The following is an 18,394-nucleotide window of genomic DNA, read 5'->3' as shown; positions in this document are numbered from 1 at the left end:
TATGTGACACAGAGTGTTGGACTGGATGGGCTGTTGGCCTGATCCAACATGGCTTCTCTTCTGTTCTTATGTGACACAGAGTGTTGGACTGGATGGGCCACTGGCCTGATCCAACATGGCTTCTCTTATGTTTTTACATGATACAGAGTGTTGGACTGGATGGGCCATTTGCCTGATCCAACAGGGCTTCTCTTATGTTCTTATGTGACACAGAGTGTTGGACTGGGGGGGCCATTGGCCTGATCCAACATGGCTTCTCTTATGTTCTTACGTGACACAGAGTGTTGGACTGGATGGGCCACTGGCCTGATCCAGCATGGCTTCTCTTATGTTCTTACATTATACAAAGTGTTGGACTGGATGGGCCACTGGCCTGATCCAACATGGCTTCTCTTATGTTCTTATGTGACATAGAGTGTTGGACTGGAAGGGCCACTGGCCTGATCCAACATGGCTTCTCTTATGTTCTTATGTGACACAGAGTTTTGGACTGGATGGGCCACTGGCCTGATCCAACATGGCTTCTCTTATGTTCTTATGTGACACAGAGTGTTGGACTGGATGGGCCACTGGCCTGATCCAACATGGCTTCTCTTATGTTCTTATGTGACACAGAGTGTTGGACTGGATGGGCCATTGGCCTGATCCAACATGGCTTCTCTTATGTTCTTATATGACACAGAGTGTTGGACTGGATGGGCCACTGGCCTGATCCAACATGGCTTCTCTTATGTTCTTATTTGACGCAGAGTGTTGGACTGGATGGGCCACTGGCCTGATCCAATATGTCTTCTCTTATGTTCTTTTGTGACACAGAGTGTTGGACTGGATGGACCACTGGCCTGATCCAATATGGCTTCTCTTATGTTCTTATGTGACACAGAGTGGATTCCTTTGGTAGTCTTCCCTCCAAGTACTAAGCAGGCTTGACCCTGCAAAGTTTCTGAGATCTGGCTAGCCTGGGAGATCCAGGCCCAGGCAATATAAGGGAACAGACTGGTGACATTTATTGAACATAAAGGTCAAGGGAGTCCCCCGTGCAAGCACCAGTCGTTTCCGACTCTGGGGTGACGTTGCTCTCACAACGTTTTCATGGCAGACTTTCGACAGGGTAATTTGCCATTGCCTTTCCCAGTCATCTACGCTTTCCCCCAGCAAGCTCATTTGACCGACCTTAGATGGATGGAAGTCTGAGTCAACCTGGAACTGCTGGGATCGAACTCAGGTCGTGAGCAGAGGGTTCAGACCACAGTACTGCAGCTTTACCACTCTGCGCCACAGGGCTCACAAATTATTGAACATATTGAACATATAAAACTGCCTTCTACTGAATCAGGCCCCCCTTCAGTCCATCAAAGTCAGTCTTGTCTACTCAGACTGGCAGCAACTCTCCAGGGTCTCAAGCTGAGGTTTTTCACATCTACTTGCCTGGACCCTTTTTAGTTGGAGATGCCAAGGATTGAACCTGGGACCTTCTGCTTACCAAGCAGATGCTCTACCACCGAGCCACCATCCCTCCCCAATTTACTACAACAGGAAAGCAGCTTGGTAGACAATTTCATTCCAAAATTGGCCAGGATTTAGGAGAGCCAGTTTGGTGTAGTGGTTAAGTGCGCAGACTCTTATCTGGGAGAACCGGGTTTGATTCCCCACTCATTCACTTGCACCTGCTGGAATGGGTTAGCCGTAGCTCTCTTATCTGGAAGAACCGGGTTTGATTCCCCACTCCTCCACTTGCAGCTGCTGGAATGGCCTTGGGTCAGCCGGAGCTCTCTTATCTGGGAGAACCGGGTTTGATTCCTCACTCCTCCACTTGCAGCTGCTGGAATGGCCTTGGGTCAGCCATAATTCTTGTAAGAATTGTCCTTGAAAGGGCAGCTGCTGTGCGAGCCCTCTCAGCCCCACCCACCTCACAGGGTGTCTGTTGTAGTGTGTGGGGGGAGATAAAGGAGACTGTGAGCCACTCTGAGATTCAGAGTGGAGGGCGGGATGTAAATCCAATATCATCTTCTTCTTCTTTTCCCCTGTGAGGTTTAAGGATTTTTTTAAAAAGGGGGGTTGTATGGTGTCAATTTTAGCAGCTACAACTTGAAGCGGGCTTTGTACTGCAACCCAGACTTGCACCCTGGTTTTTCAGAAGCGGCTGCAAAGCCTGCCCGGAGGACAGTTGTCTCGTGAACTCCTCACCTGGCTTCCCAGATAGCTAGCTATGAGACGCGGCTGACCCTGATGCAGAAGCGAGCTACTGACCACATAGCTGGAGGGGGCCCAGCTGGCTGGAGAGAAAGCTCGAACAGGAAAGGCAGCTTTTGGTTCATTAATCACGGAATGCCAGATTACAGCTACACGGTGACATTTAGCGTCCTCTTTTCTCTCTGTCTCTTTTTTGAAACAAGGACCAGGTAGGAACTCAGGCACAATACCAGTCTGTAATCCATCTGGTCACACGGCAGAAAATTTAACATTTCGTTCCAGCAACTGAAGTGGAAACCGCTGGCCTCAGGAACTGTGAAGGCAGGCAAGCAGGCAGCTAGCTGTGGAACCCTGGGAAAGCTGAGACTCGCTCGGGTCTTCCCAAAGAAACCTCTTTTCCATCTCCTTGGGCGATAGGTTCGGGACAAACAAACAAAAAAGTACTTCTTCACACAAGGAACTGGCATCGACAACTTTAAAAGAGAGCCAGTTTAGTGTCATGGTGAAGTGCGTGGACTCTTATCTGGGAGAACCGGGTTTGATTCCCCACTCCTCCACTTGCACCTGTTGGCATGGCCTTGGGTCAGCCATAGCTCTGGCAGAGGATGTCCTTGAAACGGCAGCTGCTGGGAGAGCTCTCTCAGCCCCACCCACCTCACAGGGTGTCTGTTGTGAGGGGAGAAGATATAGGGGATTGTAAGCCGCTCTGAGTCTCTGATTCAGAGAGAATGGCGGGGTATAAATCCGCAGTTCTTCTTCTAAAAAGGAATTAGGTGGATTGGATACATGGAGGACAGGTCTATCAGTGGCTACTAGCCGTAGTGTCTAAAGGGAATGTTTAGTTTTAGTTTAGTTTATTTGTAATTTGTATCCTGCCCTTCCCACCAGGTGGTTCAGGGAATGTCCACATTCAGAGGCAGTTACAGTACAATAACCTTTATTGGCATGATATCGAACATGACAAGGCAGTCTCTGACTCCTGAAGCCAGGAGGCAGCAGAAAGGGAAGGCCTCGGCCTCTGTGCCTTATTGTTGGCCCTCCAGGGGAACTGGTTGGCCACTGTGTGAGACAGGATGCTGGACGAGATGGATCACTGGTCTGATCCAGCAGGGCTCATCTGATATTCACTTTACTTTTCACTTTTCAAAACCTTCAATGGCATCAGGGGATAGGGCTGCCAATCCCCAGGTGGGGACAGGGGATCCCCCAGTGTGGAGGCCCCCTCCCCTACTTCAAGGTCATCAGAAAATGGTGTGGGGAGGGAAACGTCTGCTGGGCACTCCATTAGTCCCTGTGGAGACCAATTCCCGTAGAATATAATGGAGAATAGATCTGTGGGTATCGGGGGGGGGGTGCTGTTTTTTTTAAAGTAAATGCACCAAATTTTCAGCGTAGCATCCAGTGCCTCTCCTCAAAACACCCTCCAAGTTTCAAAAAGCTTGGACCAGGGGGTCCAATTCTATGAGCCCCCAAAGAAGGTGCCCCTATCCTTCATTATTTCCAATGGAGGGAAGGCATTTAAAAGGAGCACGGTCCCTTTAAAGGCAATGGCCAGAATTCCCTTTGGAGTTCAGTCATGCTTGTCACAATCTTGCTCCTGGCGCCCCACCCCCCAAAGTCTCCTGGCTCCACCCCCAAAGTCCCCAGATATTTTTTGATTTGGATCTGGCAACCCTATCAAGGGAAGGCCTTGGCCTCTGTGCCCTGTTGAACATATGAAGCTGCCTTCTACTGAATCAGACCCTTGGTCCATCAAAGTCAGTATTGTCTTCTCAGACTGGCAGCGGCTCTCCAGGGTCTCAAGCTGAGGTTTTTCACACCTCTTTGCCTGGACCCTTTTTTGGAGATGCCGGGGATTGAACCTAGGACCTTCTGCTTCCCAAGCAGATGCTCTACCACTGAGCCGCTGTCCCTCCCTTGGTCATCCGGAGTGACTGGTGGGCCACTGTGTGTGGCAGGATGCAAAGCTAGATGGACCATTCATCGGATCCATCCGAGCTCTTCTTCTGTTTCTGCCTTCATGGTATATTTGGCAAATATTGTGACCCAAGAACACATTTCTTTGGTTCTATGTCTGGACCATGGTTAATTATGAAGCAGTAATGCTAAGAAGGATGGCACTCTGGAAAAAGACCATAGATTGATACTCTGCCCTTCTCCCTGAATCAGAGTCTCAGAGCAGCTCACCATCTCCTTTACATTCCTCCCCCACAACAGACACCCTGTGAGGTGGGTGGGGCTGAGTGAGCTCTCCCAGAAGCTGCCCTTTCAAGAACAACTCTGCGAGAGCTATGGCTAACCCAAGGCCATTCTAGCAGCTGCAAGAGGAGGAGTAGGGAATCAAACCCTGTTCTCCCAGATAATGATGGTATTGGATTTATATCCCACCCTTCACTCCGAATCTCAGAGCGGCTCACAATCTCCTTTATTTTCCTCCCCCACAACAGACACCCTGTGAGGTGGGTGGGGCTGAGAGAGCTCTGGTAGAAGCTGCCCTTTCAAGGACAACTCTGCGAGAGCTATGGCTGACCCAAGGCCATTCCAGCAGGTGCAAGTGGAGGAGTGGGGAATCAAACCTGGTTCTCCTAGATAAGAGTCCACACACTTAACCACTACACCAAACTGGCCCCGGACCAAACAGCTCCCGTCATTTTCGGCTGAGATTACAAACACGGTCGAACCGGCGCTGTGGTTTTTATTAAACACCCTGTGAGCGATTTTGGCTTTATAGAAATTGACAATGAAACATTTTGCAAAAAAAAAATTCCATTTCTACTGGAAACGCAAAAAGAGAAAGCAATGCGAAAATGCGGGTCTGTATACGAGAAGATGCTGCTTAAGAAAAGACTTACGCCATGTGAACAATGGTGGGGGGAAGAGAAAAGATCTTTGTGCTCCAGTGCCCAGGAGTGGGGAAGGAGGGGAAGTTGGTTAGCTCAGGTGGCTGGCGAATTACAAATGACTGGTGAGGCTTTTGTGCTGAATGACAAGCAATTTAAATGCAGTCTTGTGTGGAAGTCTTGCAAGCGGGTTTTGAGCAGCAAAAAAAAACGAAAAGGGAAAGGGGGGGGGCATTCATCTTCTCCCCCCCCCCTTTTAGATTCAATAGATTGGCTTAGCTGCTACCGCACCAGGGCTGGACTTCATTTGATAATTATCAGATCAGCCGCTTGGGATTGGCTGTAACTGACGATCGCGCTTTTGCTAATAACGTCGCTGCCAGGTTCAGACGGTGGCGGGCAAGCCCTTTGGAGTTTCCAGCCGTGTTGTTTGCGGAGCGAAAGAGGAAGAGGCTGCTCTGGAACCCCACGCGGGCAAGGCCTCGCCGCCGATCGAGAAGCGTTCGCTGATCACGACCTGGGAGTCTTATTTTTAGCTCGGCGAGGTTCTTTCTTTGCAAAGGGAACGTGGCTTTAAGCTAAAGTCTTGTGAACGCTCGCCCTGTCTTTAGATTACCTGCCGGTAGAGCTGCCAAGTCCAAATCAAGAAATAGCTGGGGACTTTGGGGGTGGAGCCAGGAGCAAGGGTGTGACAAGCAAGACTGAACTCCGAAGGGAGTTCTGGCCATCACATTGAAAGGGACCACACTCCTTTTAAATGCCTTTCCTCCATTAGAAATAATGAAGGATAGGGGCACCTTCTTTGGGGGCTCATAGAATTGGACCCCCTGGTCCAATCTTTTTGAAACTTGGAGGGTGTTCTGAGGAGAGGCATCAGATGCTATGCTGCAAATTTGGTGCCTCCACCTCAGAGAACAGCCCCCAGAGCCCCAGATACCAGCAGATCAATTCACCATTATACCCTATAGGAATTGGCCTCCATAGGGAATGGAGTGCCCAGCAGACATTTCCTGTCCCCCCTGTTTTCTGATGACCCTGTAGCGGGGGAAGGGCCTCCAAACTGAGGGATCCCCTGCTCCCACCTGGGGATTGGCAACCGTACCTGCTGGTGTACTTTCCACAGGATTTAAAGGAGTGACACGATGTAGCCTCAATGTATGTTACAGCGTTCATAAGGCAAGTCGCTGCGTTTCCCTCCGGAATGGTCTTTTCGAGGCAGGTATGTCTGAAATTATTCAAGATGGGGAGGGACGGTGGCTCAGTGGTAGAGCATCTGCTTGGGAAGCAGAAGGTCCCAGGTTCAATCCCCGGCATCTCCAACTAAAAAGGGACCAGGCAGATAGGCGTGAAAAACCTCCGCTGGAGACCCTGGAGAGCCGCTGCCAGTCTGAGTAGACAATACTGACTTTGATGGACTGAGGGTCTGATTCAGTATAAGGCAGCTTCAGATGTTCATATATGTTCAAGATACGTTAGACATTGTGGAACCACCTTGCCATGTACTGAAGTTCCCAGTGGAGTTGTTTTCTGTAACGGACAGCAGGTGAAGTGGGTGTTTTTTTTAATTTTAACCTTGCTCCAAAGGATGCTGAGACGAAAGAAGCCACCAAGGGGAAAGGGCAGCTCTGAGAGATCCCAGTGTGGAGGGGGAGGGACCCCATTGGGTACGCAGCCAGATTACTTTGTAGCACAGCTTTTTGTAGAAAAAAGCCCAGCAGGAACTCATTTGCATATAAGGCCACACACCCTGACTTCACCGTTGTTTCACGCAGGGCTTTTTGTAGAAAAAGCCCAGCAGGGACTCATTTGCATATTAGGCTACTCCCCCATCACCATTGTTTCACACAGGGCTTTTTGTAGAAAAAACCCTGTGGGAGCTCATTTGCATATTGGGCCACACCCCCTGACATCGCCATTGTTTCGCACAGTGATTTTTTTCCCTAGAAGAAGCCCAGCAGGAACTCATTTGCGTATTAGGCCACACCCCTTGATGTCAACATTGTTTCACACGGGGCTTTTTGTGAAAAAAGCCCTGTATGAGCTCATTTGCATATTGGGCCACACCCCCTGACCATCACCATTGTTTCGCACAGCGATTTTTTTCTGGAAGAAGCCCAGCAGGAACTCATTTGCGTATTAAGCCACACCCCTTGATGTCACCATTGTTTCATGTGGGGCTTTTTGTAGAAAAAGCCCAGCGGGGACTTATTTGCATATTAGGCCACTCCCACATCATCATTGTTTCACACAGGGCTTTTTGTGTGGGAAAAGCCCTGTATGAGCTCATTTGCATATTGGGCCACACCCCCTGTCATCACCATTGTTCTGCGCAGCATTTTTTCCTAGAAAAATCCCAGCAGGAACTCATTTGCGTATTAGGCCACACCCCTTGATGTCACCATTGTTTCACACCGGGCTTTTTGTAGCAAAAGCCCAGCAGGAACTCATTTGCATGTTGGGCCACACCCTCTGCCACCAATCTAGCCAGAACTGTATTCCTGCTCAAAAAAACCCTGCTTGGTGGGATCTTTTCATCAGCTGTGTCCCAAATCTTCCAGGAAGGAATCCAGACCTAACTTCGCTCTCCCTCCTCCATTCCTCTGCTGTTCTCCCCCCAGAGCCTCATTTCAATAGTCGAGCCTTGCGAGAAGTTGGCGGCTCAGTAGGCATATTAACACCCAGATTCTCTTTTGGAAGGAAATTTGTCTTTTCCTGCATCCCGCTGCGTCCCCCAGGTTGAAGCTGAGCTTTCTCTCTCTCCCCTGCCCATGTGAGAACTGTGAGGATTCTCTGACTTCAGCAGAAAGGACGGGGGGGGGCAGGGGGGAGCTGCTTGCTGGTGTGAAGTTGAACCTGAGTTCTAAGCAAAGTTTCAGTTACAGCTGGAGTCCAATGAAGTTGTGAAAACTGGCTGAGTTTTGTGCGTAGGAAGTCAGCACGTTCCCCCAGAATACATAATGCATAAGCATATACTGCCCCCCCCCCCACTTTGTAACTTCGTGGTTGCCTTGAGGGGCTTATGTCCTCAGCAGGGGGTGCAGAAATGTTTTGCAAAACTTTAAGAGCCTGTGAGATTTTCACACAGAGAGAATGTTGGAGAAAGATCTGAGCCCAGGGGTGGGGGGCGGGGGAGGAACCTGCTTTTGTGAGTGCGTTCCAGCCTTCACCACGTCAACAACAATAATGATAATTAATAGCATTTGTCTATTATAGCATTCGTCTATTTGGACTCTTAGCTGGGAGAACCTGGTTTGATTCCCCACTCCTCCACTTGCAGCTGCTGGAATGGCCTTGGGTCAGCCATAGCTCTCTTATCTGGGAGAACCGAGTTTGATTCCCCACTCCTCCACTTGCACCTGCTGGAATGGCCTTGGGTCAGCCAGAGCTCTGACAGGAGTTGTCCTTGAAAGGGCAGCTGCTGTGAGAGCCCTCTCAGCCCCACCCACCTCACAGGGTGTCTGTTGTGGGGGGAGAAGACGTAGGAGATTGTAAGCCGCTCTGAGTCTGATTCAGGGAGAAGGGCGGGGTATAAATCTGCAATTCTTCTTCTTCTTCTTCTTCTTCTTCTTCTATGCTTTTGATATGTGCAAGAAAAGTGGAACATGAGATGGATGGACTCAGTTCAGGAAGCTGCGGCCCTCAGTTTGCAGGACCCGAGCAAGGCTGTGAACAGGAATAGGTTTTGGAAATTGTTAATTCATAGAATCCCCATGGAAGTCACTTGGTGGCATCTGAACCCACTTGTGTGTTTCATGTACACTGGACAATGTCCTACTCTCCATGCATAGAATGCTGAGTTCTCCCATGTTTTGCTCCATTCCAGTAGCCCCTTCCAGAGCCAGTTTGGTGTCGTGGTTAAGTGCTTGGACTCTTATCTGGGAGAACTGGGTTTGATTCCCCACTCCTCCACTTGCAGCTGCTGGAATGGCCTTGGGTCAGCCATAGCTCTCTTATCTGGGAGAACCAGGTTTGATTCCCCACTCCTCCACTTGCAGCTGCTGGAATGGCCTTGGGTCAGCCATAGCTCTCTTATCTGGGAGAACCGGGTTTGATTCCCCACTCCTCCACTCGCAGCTGCTGGAATGGCCTTGGGTCAGCCATAGCTCTCGTAGGAGTTGTCCTTGAAAGGGCAGCTGCTGTGAGAGCCCTCTCAACCCCACCTCACAGGGTGTCTGTTGTGGGGGAGAAGATAAAGGAGATTGTAAGCCGCTCTGAGACTCTGATTCAAAGAAAAGGGAGGGGTATAAATCCGCAGTCGTCGTCGTCTTCTTCTGACTTCCTGAAAGACCCAGAGTTTCTGAATGCAAGTCTTGGAATAGCCATGTGGTTTGCCGGGTTGGAATGACAAGACGTACAGCCTTTGGTTCTGTTCCCCCCTCTGAAAAGACTTTGGAGGTTCCGGCGGGCTGAGAGGAGACGGGTGAGCTGTCGGCCTCCACCTCCCGAGGGTCACTTTCCCCAGCCCTAAACAAAATGGGGGGGGGAGGCCACATCTGATTTCTTATTTAAACCCCGTCATTAAATTATAATTTCCGTTTACTCAGAGAGCATCAAAGATTTAAAGTGTCGTGATGTTAACGGGAGCGTTAAAGATTTTGCCCAAGGCCACTGGGCTCTTTTTGGAATGCCACGCCAGACACGGAATGGTAGATGGGCTTGAATGGAGGACCGCCTGTTGTTCAATTAGACTTTGTCTCTGGGTGGGATTGTCCAGGGACAGGTGATGCTTTGGCAGCCAAACAAGGGTGGGCGGGAGGGAATGCTTAATGTGCCAAGGGCTGCCAGCGTTCCTGTTCAGTAATCCAGAAGTGTCCAGAATTAAAAATGAGCGCCTTCCCTGTGAGGAAAGAATCTGGGACTTTTCTGTTTAGAAGAGAGACGGCTACGGAGAGGACGGGGTGGCCAAACTTGCTTAATATAAGAGCTACAAGACATCAATGTCAGATGAAGGAAGGAAGGAAGGAAGGAAGGAAGGAAGGAAGGAAGGAAGGAAGGAAGGAAGGAAGGAAGGAAGGAAGGAAGGAAGGAAGGAAGGAAGGAAGGAAGGAAGGAAGGAAGGAAGGAAGGAAAATAGGGGAGGAAAGAGAGAAGACCAGGTAGAAAGTAACTTTAAATGCATTCTTCAAGCTGCCAGCTGGCTTGATTTGGAGAAGTGATTTAAAGAGACAAATGCTTTCTCCAAGCTGGCCAATGGGGTCATAGGGGCTTAAAGAGCCACACAATGTGTGTGCAAGAGCCACATGTGGCTCCCAAGCCACAGTTTGGCCACCCCTGGGAGAGGACATGACAGTTGACACAGAGTTGACACAGAGAGCATTTTCTCCTTCTCTCAAAAGACTTGAACTGGAGAGCATCCAATGAACATATGAAGCTGCATTCTACTGAATCAGACCTTTGGTCCATCAAAGTCAGTATTGTCTTCTCAGACTGGCAGCGGCTCTCCAGGGTCTCAAGCTGAGGATTTTCACACCTACTTGCCTGGACCCTTTTTTGGAGATGCCGGGGATTGAACCTGGGACCTTCTGCTTCCCAAGCAGATGCTCTACCACTGAGCCACTGTCCCTCTCCTAATAACATAACATATGAAGCTGCCTTATACTGAATCAGACCCTCGGTCCATCAAAGCCAGTCTTGTCTACTCAGACTGGCAGCGGCTCTCCAGGGTCTCAAGCTGAGGCTTTTCACACCTATTTGCCTGGACCCTTTTTAGTTGGAGATGCCAGGGATTGAACCTGGGACCTTCTGCTTCCCAAGCAGATGCTCTACCACTGAGCCACAGTCCCATTCATGGCTCTTCAGGGTCTCAAGCTGAGGTTTTTCACGCCTACTTGCCTGGACCCTTTTTAGTTGGAGATGCCGGGGATTGAACCTGGGACCTTCTGCTTACCAAGCAGATGCTCTACCACTGAGCCACCGTCCCTCCCCATGAAACTGATGGGCAGTAGGTTCAGGATGGACAATAGGAAAGGCGACTTTACACAGAGAGTGATTAAAATGGGGAATTTGCTGCCAAAGGATGTTGCGATGGCCAAAGGTACACTGCTTTCAAAGGGGATTGGGTGGATTCCTGGAGGAGAAGTCTGTCAGTGGCTACTAGCCCTGGTGACTGAAAGGAACCTCCGCATTCAGAGGTTGCCAGGCCCCTGCGGGCGCTCCCCCTGACCAGCTGGGGGAAATGCTGCCGTGTGCCTTTGCAATAAAAAAAGGCCAACGCCATGCTGGGAATTATTAGGAAGGGAATTGAAAACAAATCAGCCAGTATCATAATGCCCCTGTATAAATCGATGGTGCGGTCTCATTTGGAGTACTGTGTGCAGTTCTGGTCGCCGCACCTCAAAAAGGATATTATAGCATTGGAGAAAGTCCAGAGAAGGGCAACTAGAATGATTAAAGGGCTGGAGCACTTTCCCTATGAAGAAAGGTTGAAACGCTTGGGACTCTTTAGCTTGGAGAAACGTCGACTGCGGGGTGACATGATAGAGCTTTACAAGATAATGCATGGGATGGAGAAAGTAGAGAAAGAGGTACTTTTCTCCCTTTCTCACAATACAAGAACTCGTGGGCATTCGATGAAATTGCTGAGCAGACAGGTTAAAACGAATAAAAGGAAGTCCTTCTTCACCCAAAGGGTGATTAACATGTGGAATTCACTGCCACAGGAGGTGGTGGCGGCCACAAGCATAGCCACCTTCAAGAGGGGTTTAGATAAAAATATGGAGCACAGGTCCATCAGTGGCTATTAGCCACAGTGTGTGTGTATATATAAAATTTTTTGCCACTGTGTGACACAGAGTGTTGGACTGGATCCAACATGGCTTCTCTTATGTTCTTATTGGAGAGAGGGCATCCCAGTGTTTTGGTGTTGCTCCCCTTGCACCTGGAAGTGACATCAGACCATCTCAGAGGTAGAATTGCCATGACAACTGGCAGAAGATGGGGGGAAGGGACTTTGGATTCAGAGGACAGTAGCCCAATAGCAACCCAACCTGGATGGCCCCGGCTAGCCCAGTCTCAGTAGATCTTGGAAGCTAAGCGCGGTTGGCCCTGGTGAGTACTTGGCTGGGATGACCACCCAGGAAGTCCAGGGTTGCTATGCAGGACGGACGCCCAGAGATGACATCGCTTCTGGCATGTACCGGAAATGACATCATCACATTGGGACATCCCAGCAACACTCTAGTATTTGGGCAAGAACTCTTACCATAAAAATGGCTTCTACCGTAGAGTTTTTTCCTCAAACACCAGAGTGTCACCCAGATGTTCCCAACTTCTGGAACGCACTGGCAGTAATGTTGCCAGCAATGAACATATGAAGCTGCCTTCTACTGAATCAGACCCCCGGTCCATCAATGTCAGTATTGCCTACTCAGACTTCCAGCGGCTCTCCAGGGTCTCAAGCTGAGGTTTTTCACGTCTATTTGCGTGGACCCTTTTTAGCTGGAGATGCCGGGGATTGAACGTGGGACTTTCTGCTTACCGAGCAGATGCTCTACCACTGAAGAAGAAGATGAAGATATTGGATTTATATCCTGCCCTCCACTCCGAAGAGTCTCAGAGCAGCTTACAGTCTCCTTTACCTTCCTCCCCCACAACAGACACCCTGTGAGGTAGATGAAGATATTGGATTTATATCCCACCCTCCACTCCAAAGAGTCTCAGAGCGGCTCACAATCTCCTTTACCTTCCTCCCCACAACAGACAACCTGTGAGGTGGGTGGAGCTGGAGAGGGCTTTCACAGCAGCTGCCCTTTCAAGGACAACCTCTGCCAGAGCTATGGCTGACCCAAGGCCATGCTAGCAGGTGCAAGTGGAGGAGTGGGGAATCAAACCCGGTTCTCCCAGATAAGAGTCCGCACACTTCACCACTACACCAAACTGGCTCTCCCCTGATGTAGTCATTGGCTTCCACCTACTCCTTGTACCTGTTTTTATGATCTTATTTTAATCTGATATGTTTGCTTTTATTGTTGTAGGCCGCCCTGAGCCCACTTGCGGGATAGGGCGGGATATAAATTCAGTGATTAAATTAGATTGTAAGTCTCTCTCCTCCCCCACTGGCCAGCTAATCTTGGTGGGGGAGCGGGATCTAAAAGCAACCATTTTGAGTGCATGTGCAGCCTTCAGTGGCTTCCTCATGCTTTCTGTTTACAACCACGTCAAACTTAATCCACGTGGCTCCCAAGGGCATCAGACTGCCACATCAAAGGCCCTGCACAGATCTGTGTGTTTCTTGGACACCCTGTTGCACATTTCTCTATGGCCTGAGGTGTAGAGGAGGGCCACCTGTGGCAGGGCCTTCTCAACATGGCACCAGAGCTGTAGCGAATGCTCTCTCCATGAGGTGGGTTGCCTCGCCTAGATGTCGTCTGCCTTCAGACATGATGTGGTTTGATATGTATCTGTGTGCTCCTTCCCAGGCTGGGGTTATTCCTTTGGATGTGGCTCTTTGACTTATGTATTTTTTTGACTGCCCTTCCCTTATCGCTCTGCTCCGATTTCCTATGCGCACGATTGTAAGCCACCTTGAAGACTCCGCGAAAGGCAGGGTATAAATATTTCAATCAACAAATAGAAGTAGCCGGGCTGAGGCGGCTGATTTGGGAGCACAAAAGAGTCATTCCGGTGATCAATTATTTAGAGCATAATTTTTTAAATCTGAGGGTGGGGTGGGAAGGCGGGGAGGCGTTTGAGGTTTCTGCCTGAGGCGTAACAGAATTTGAGGCTGATATCTGGTAAAGGCACAGGGATGAACGACATGTAACTTCTCTCACGCACCCCACGCTGCTGCTGTCTTAGGCATGAGGTTTCTTCTGCGTGGGGTCTTTTCATTCCCTGGTTTTGTGGCTCCTCACCTCCTCTGTTTTTTTCATTTGTGTCCCCTCCCTTTCTCTCCCCCCCTCAGGTGATCGCTCTTAGCAAAAGAAGCAAGGAAGCGGAAGCTGCGTTCCTGACTGTTTACAAGCAATTAATCCAAGCGCCAGGTATGGAACGCCTCGTCTCTTGTGGCCGCATCCAGGAGCTGAATGGCCGCTCCCAGAGTTTGGTGGCAATTACCCAGCAGCCTTCACTCCCAGGTGCGGCCTGGAGACTTTCCTGAGGCGAAGAAGCCCATTTGCAGAAAGGTCCCCCCACCCCTTTCTGAGCCAGTCAGTCAGTTTATTGTTACAGTCATTGACCAGAACATGTAAGTTATTTAGAACAACCTTAAAAGTACTTTATAAAAAGTCCCACAGAGTCTACATATTAAGATTTGATGACTTGAGGTTATAACAGTAAAAAAGAATGTAAAAGGCTATTATTTAACCCTCTAAACCTTTTGTTAAAAGATTTACAGTTTGGCCTATTTGTCTTGCTTTTTGCATTCTTTATAAACCTGTGAACAGAACCTAGCCTTTCTGAGCCTGTGGGCCCCCTTAGAACTTTGAAACAGGGCCACGGGGGAACCACAAAATGGACATGGGAAGGCAGAGCCAACCATGTGCCCAGAGGAAGCCCAAACGCAGAGGCTAAGAGGAATCAGTTTTTAAAATTCACTGTGGACAAGATAACAGAGAGACTAAAAGCAACACTGTACTGACAGCTGTCACTGAAATGTTATTTTAATCCCCACAGCCAATCAGATCTCAAATGGGTAATAAAGCCATACTAGGCAGGACCACACCTGCCCAAGAAAGGTAGTGGTAGGTACCCTTATGTCCCTCCCCCCCCAGACACCACGTTGGGGCCCGCTGCATAAACGAGTCATTGCGGCCATGTTGGTTCAGGCCAATGGCCCATCCAGTCCATCTGCAGGGCCAGGACACTAGAAGCGCTCCCACTGTTGCCCTCCACCAGGCACCCAGAAGACAGAGCATCACTTGCCCCAGACAGAGAGTTCCAATGATATGCTGTGACTAATAGCCACTGATGGACCTCTGCTCCATATGCTTATCCAATCCCCTCTTGAAGCTGGCTATGCTTGCAGCCGCCACCACCTCCTGTGGCAGTGAATTCCACATGTTAATCACCCTTTAGGTGAAGAAGGACTTCCTTTTATCCATTCTAACCTGACTGTTCAGCAATTTCATTTAGTGTCCAGGAGTTCTCGTATTGTGAGAAAGGGACCTTGTTCTATAATAGCAGCAGCAGTCTCCCCTCTCAGGAAACCCTGTCCAAGGGAGCGAGGCCTTTGCCCTTGAACATAAGAATATAAGAGAAGCCATGTTGGATCAGGCCAATAGCCCATCCAGTCCAACACTTTGTCACACAGTGACCAATGTATGTGTGTGTGTATATATACATACATACATACATACATACATACATACATACATATACACACACACACAGCCACTGATGGACCTCTGCTCCATATTTTTATCCAATGCCCTCTTGAAGCTGGCTATGCTTGTAGCCGCCACCACCTCCTGTGGAGGCGAATTCCACATGTTAATCACCCTTTGGGTGAAGAAGGACTTCCTTTTATCCGTTCTAACCAGACTGCTTAGCAATTTCATTGAATGCCCAAGAGTTCTTGTATTGTGAGAAAGGGAGAAAAGTACTTCTTTCTCTACTTTCTCCGTCCCATGCATAAGATTGTAAAACTCTTATCATGTCACCCCGCAGTCGACGTTTCTCCAAGCTAAAGAGTCCCAAGCGTTTCAGCCTTTCTTCATAGGGAAAGTGTTCCAAACCTTTAATCATTCTAGTAGCCCTTTTCTGCACTTTTTCCAATGCTATAATATCCTTTTTGAGTTGCGGTGACCAGAATTGTACACAGTATTCCAATGAGACCGCACCATCGATTTATACAGAAGTTTAAGAGCCGCAAGACATGACTGTCAGATGTTTGAGAGTCATAAGAAAGGGAGGAATAGATGGGGGAGAGAGAGGTGGAAAGAAAGTAACTTTAAATGCACTCTCCAAGCCACCAGCTGACTTGGCTCGGAGAAGTGATTTAAACAGACAAATGCCTTCTTCAAGCTGGCTGACAGGGGGGTGGGGGCTTCAGGAGCCCACAATACGTGTGAAAGAGTCACATGTGGCTCCCAAGCTTTAGAACGAAGAGGTTATTATTAACATGCAGATCAGGGAAATGAAGTCACTTAAGACCACCTAGTGAGTTTGTGGCAGGGGTGAGATTTGAACTGGAGACCCTCTGCTCCCGAGTTCAGTGTTTTGGCTACGAAAGGGACCAGCTCTGTAGGCCTGCTGGGTCTCCCTTTACAGGCCTCTACCCTCCAGGGTCTGCGGCAGAGCCTCTCACACCTCTGTTACCTGGAGATGCCAAGGGCTTTCGATAGACTAAGCCTGCATTCTCCCACTGGGCAGCCCCTGACCTTTTGCAAGGCAAATTATAGTCACAGAATCCAGGTTTTCCTGGTGCAGATGATCTAAGTGACCCTGATGCAGAACATTGATGGATTTACACAAGCTCTGTCAGATGTTGCTTGAACCGCTTTTATCGCCTTCACCCAAACGTCTCCCCGAGCTGCTGGAAGGGACGGCGTTGAGCTGGCATCCCCCACCCCACCCCCGTGTTCGGCTTCAAAGCGCTGGCGCAACCGACAAGTGGGAGCGTCTTTGGCTCTCGCCGTTATCTCAGCAGTCGAGCCAAATCTTTCTTGACAATAGAAAAGGAATACATTTGCTCGAGCCTTGTAATGACACCACGGCGATCCGCGCTTGTCTCCTTGACGCCCCCTTAACTAAGATGACTGAACGCTCTCTCTCCAGCAGGGGGGCAAAGAATGGAGTGCAGATCTGAGGGGGCTTGTGGGTGGGAGCGGGCGCTGCAGCGCATCCGGCAGTACCTCTCAGGTATTCTTCCCAGCAAAACAACATTCAGGCGCTCGGGAAAAGGCTGTTCAGCAATGCAGCTTAGTGGTACAAGCGCAGTGGTGTGCATTCAGCAAGCGCAGGCTGTGACGTTCTTCTGGAGTATCTCGGCTCTTATTTAAGAGGAAAGTGGTGGCAGCTACAAGCATAGCTGCAAGAGCTTCAAGAGGGGATTGGATAAAAATATGGAGCAGAGGTCCATCAGGGGCTATTAACCACAGTGTGTGTGTGTGTGGTATTTTGGCCACTGTGTGACACAGAGTGTTGGACTGGATAGGCCATTGGCCTGATCCAATGTGCTTCTCTTATGTTCTCATGTGACACAGAGTGTTGGACTGGACGGGACATTGGCCTGATCCAACAGGGCTTTTCTTATGTTCTCATGTGACACAGAGTGTTGGACTGGAGGGGCCATTGGCCTGATCCAGCATGGCTTCTCTTATGTTCTTAGGTGACACAGAGTGTTGGACTGGATAGGCCATTGGCCTGATCCAATGTGGCTTCTCTTATGTTCTCATGTGACACAGAGTGTTGGACTGGATGGGGCATTGGCCTGATCCAGCATGGCTTCTCTTATGTTCTCATGTGACACAGAGTGTTGGACTGGATGGGGCATTGGCCTGATCCAGCATGGCTTCTCTTATGTTCTCATGTGACACAGAGTGTTGTACTGGAGGGGCCATTGGCCTGATCCAACATGGCTTCTCTTATGTTCTCATGTGACACAGAGTGTTGGACTGGATGGACCATTGGCCTGATCCAACATGGCTTCTCTTATGTTCTTATGAAAGGACGTTTCTGGCCTGGTCCTTGTGAGTCCTAACATAAATGTAGAGTGAGCTATGCCTAGTCCAATCTTAGAAGCTGCCCCGTCTCATGTATTTGCTGATCTCCGGGGGGGGGGGGGTGTGTGCAAAAGCTGGCATGTGAGATATCCTTTAATCAGGTTTTGGAAAATTCCATTTTATAGCTTGGTGCTTATGGTACAGATTCTAAACATGTCCTCTTCTGAGACAATCTTTTCCAGTTGCTGGAGCAGCCAGCAGAGGGTCTCCAGTGGTTAAGTGTGCGGACTCTTATCTGGGAGAACCGGGTTTTATTCCCCACTCCTCGCTTGCACCTGCTGGAATGGAATGGTCAGCCCTAGCTCTCACAGAGTTGTCCTTGAAAGGGCAGCTGCTGTGAGAGCCCTCACAGGGTGTCTGTTGTGGGGGGGGGGAGATATAGAAGATTGTAAGCTGCTCTGAGTCCCTGATTCAGAGAGAAGGGCGGGGTATAAAACTGCAGTCGTCTTCTTTTCTTCCTCATCCTTTCAGTGGCCTGTGTGAATTCTGGAGATCTTTGTATCGATACGCTCTTTCCTTCCTTCTTTCCATCCCTCCCTCCCTTCCTCCCTCCCTCCCTCCTCCCTCCTTCCTTCTTTCCATCCCTTCCTTCCCTCCCTCCCTCCCTCCTTCCTTCCCTCCCCTCCCTTCTTTCCCTCTCTCCCTCCTTCCTTCTTTCCATCCCTCCCTCCCTCCCTCCCTTTCTTCCTTCCTTCCTTC

General features: G+C 49.5%; 1 long non-coding RNA gene across 1 annotated transcript in view; it reads left to right on the top strand.

The window, feature by feature from the left end:
• Positions 1–14,032, top strand: part of LOC132579643 (uncharacterized) — a 46,629-nt gene extending 32,597 nt beyond the window's left edge. Inside the window, exon 3 of the long non-coding RNA XR_009555981.1 lies at positions 13,936–14,032. This is a non-coding gene — a long non-coding RNA (uncharacterized LOC132579643). The remainder of the gene's footprint in view (positions 1–13,935) is intronic.
• The last annotated feature ends 4,362 nt before the right edge of the window (positions 14,033–18,394 follow it).

Source organism: Heteronotia binoei, chromosome 11 (genome assembly GCF_032191835.1).
Source record: "Heteronotia binoei isolate CCM8104 ecotype False Entrance Well chromosome 11, APGP_CSIRO_Hbin_v1, whole genome shotgun sequence".
Classification (NCBI taxonomy): domain Eukaryota; kingdom Metazoa; phylum Chordata; class Lepidosauria; order Squamata; family Gekkonidae; genus Heteronotia; species Heteronotia binoei.
Note: the sequence above shows the minus strand (reverse complement) of the source record. Positions and strands in the feature narration are given on the sequence as shown.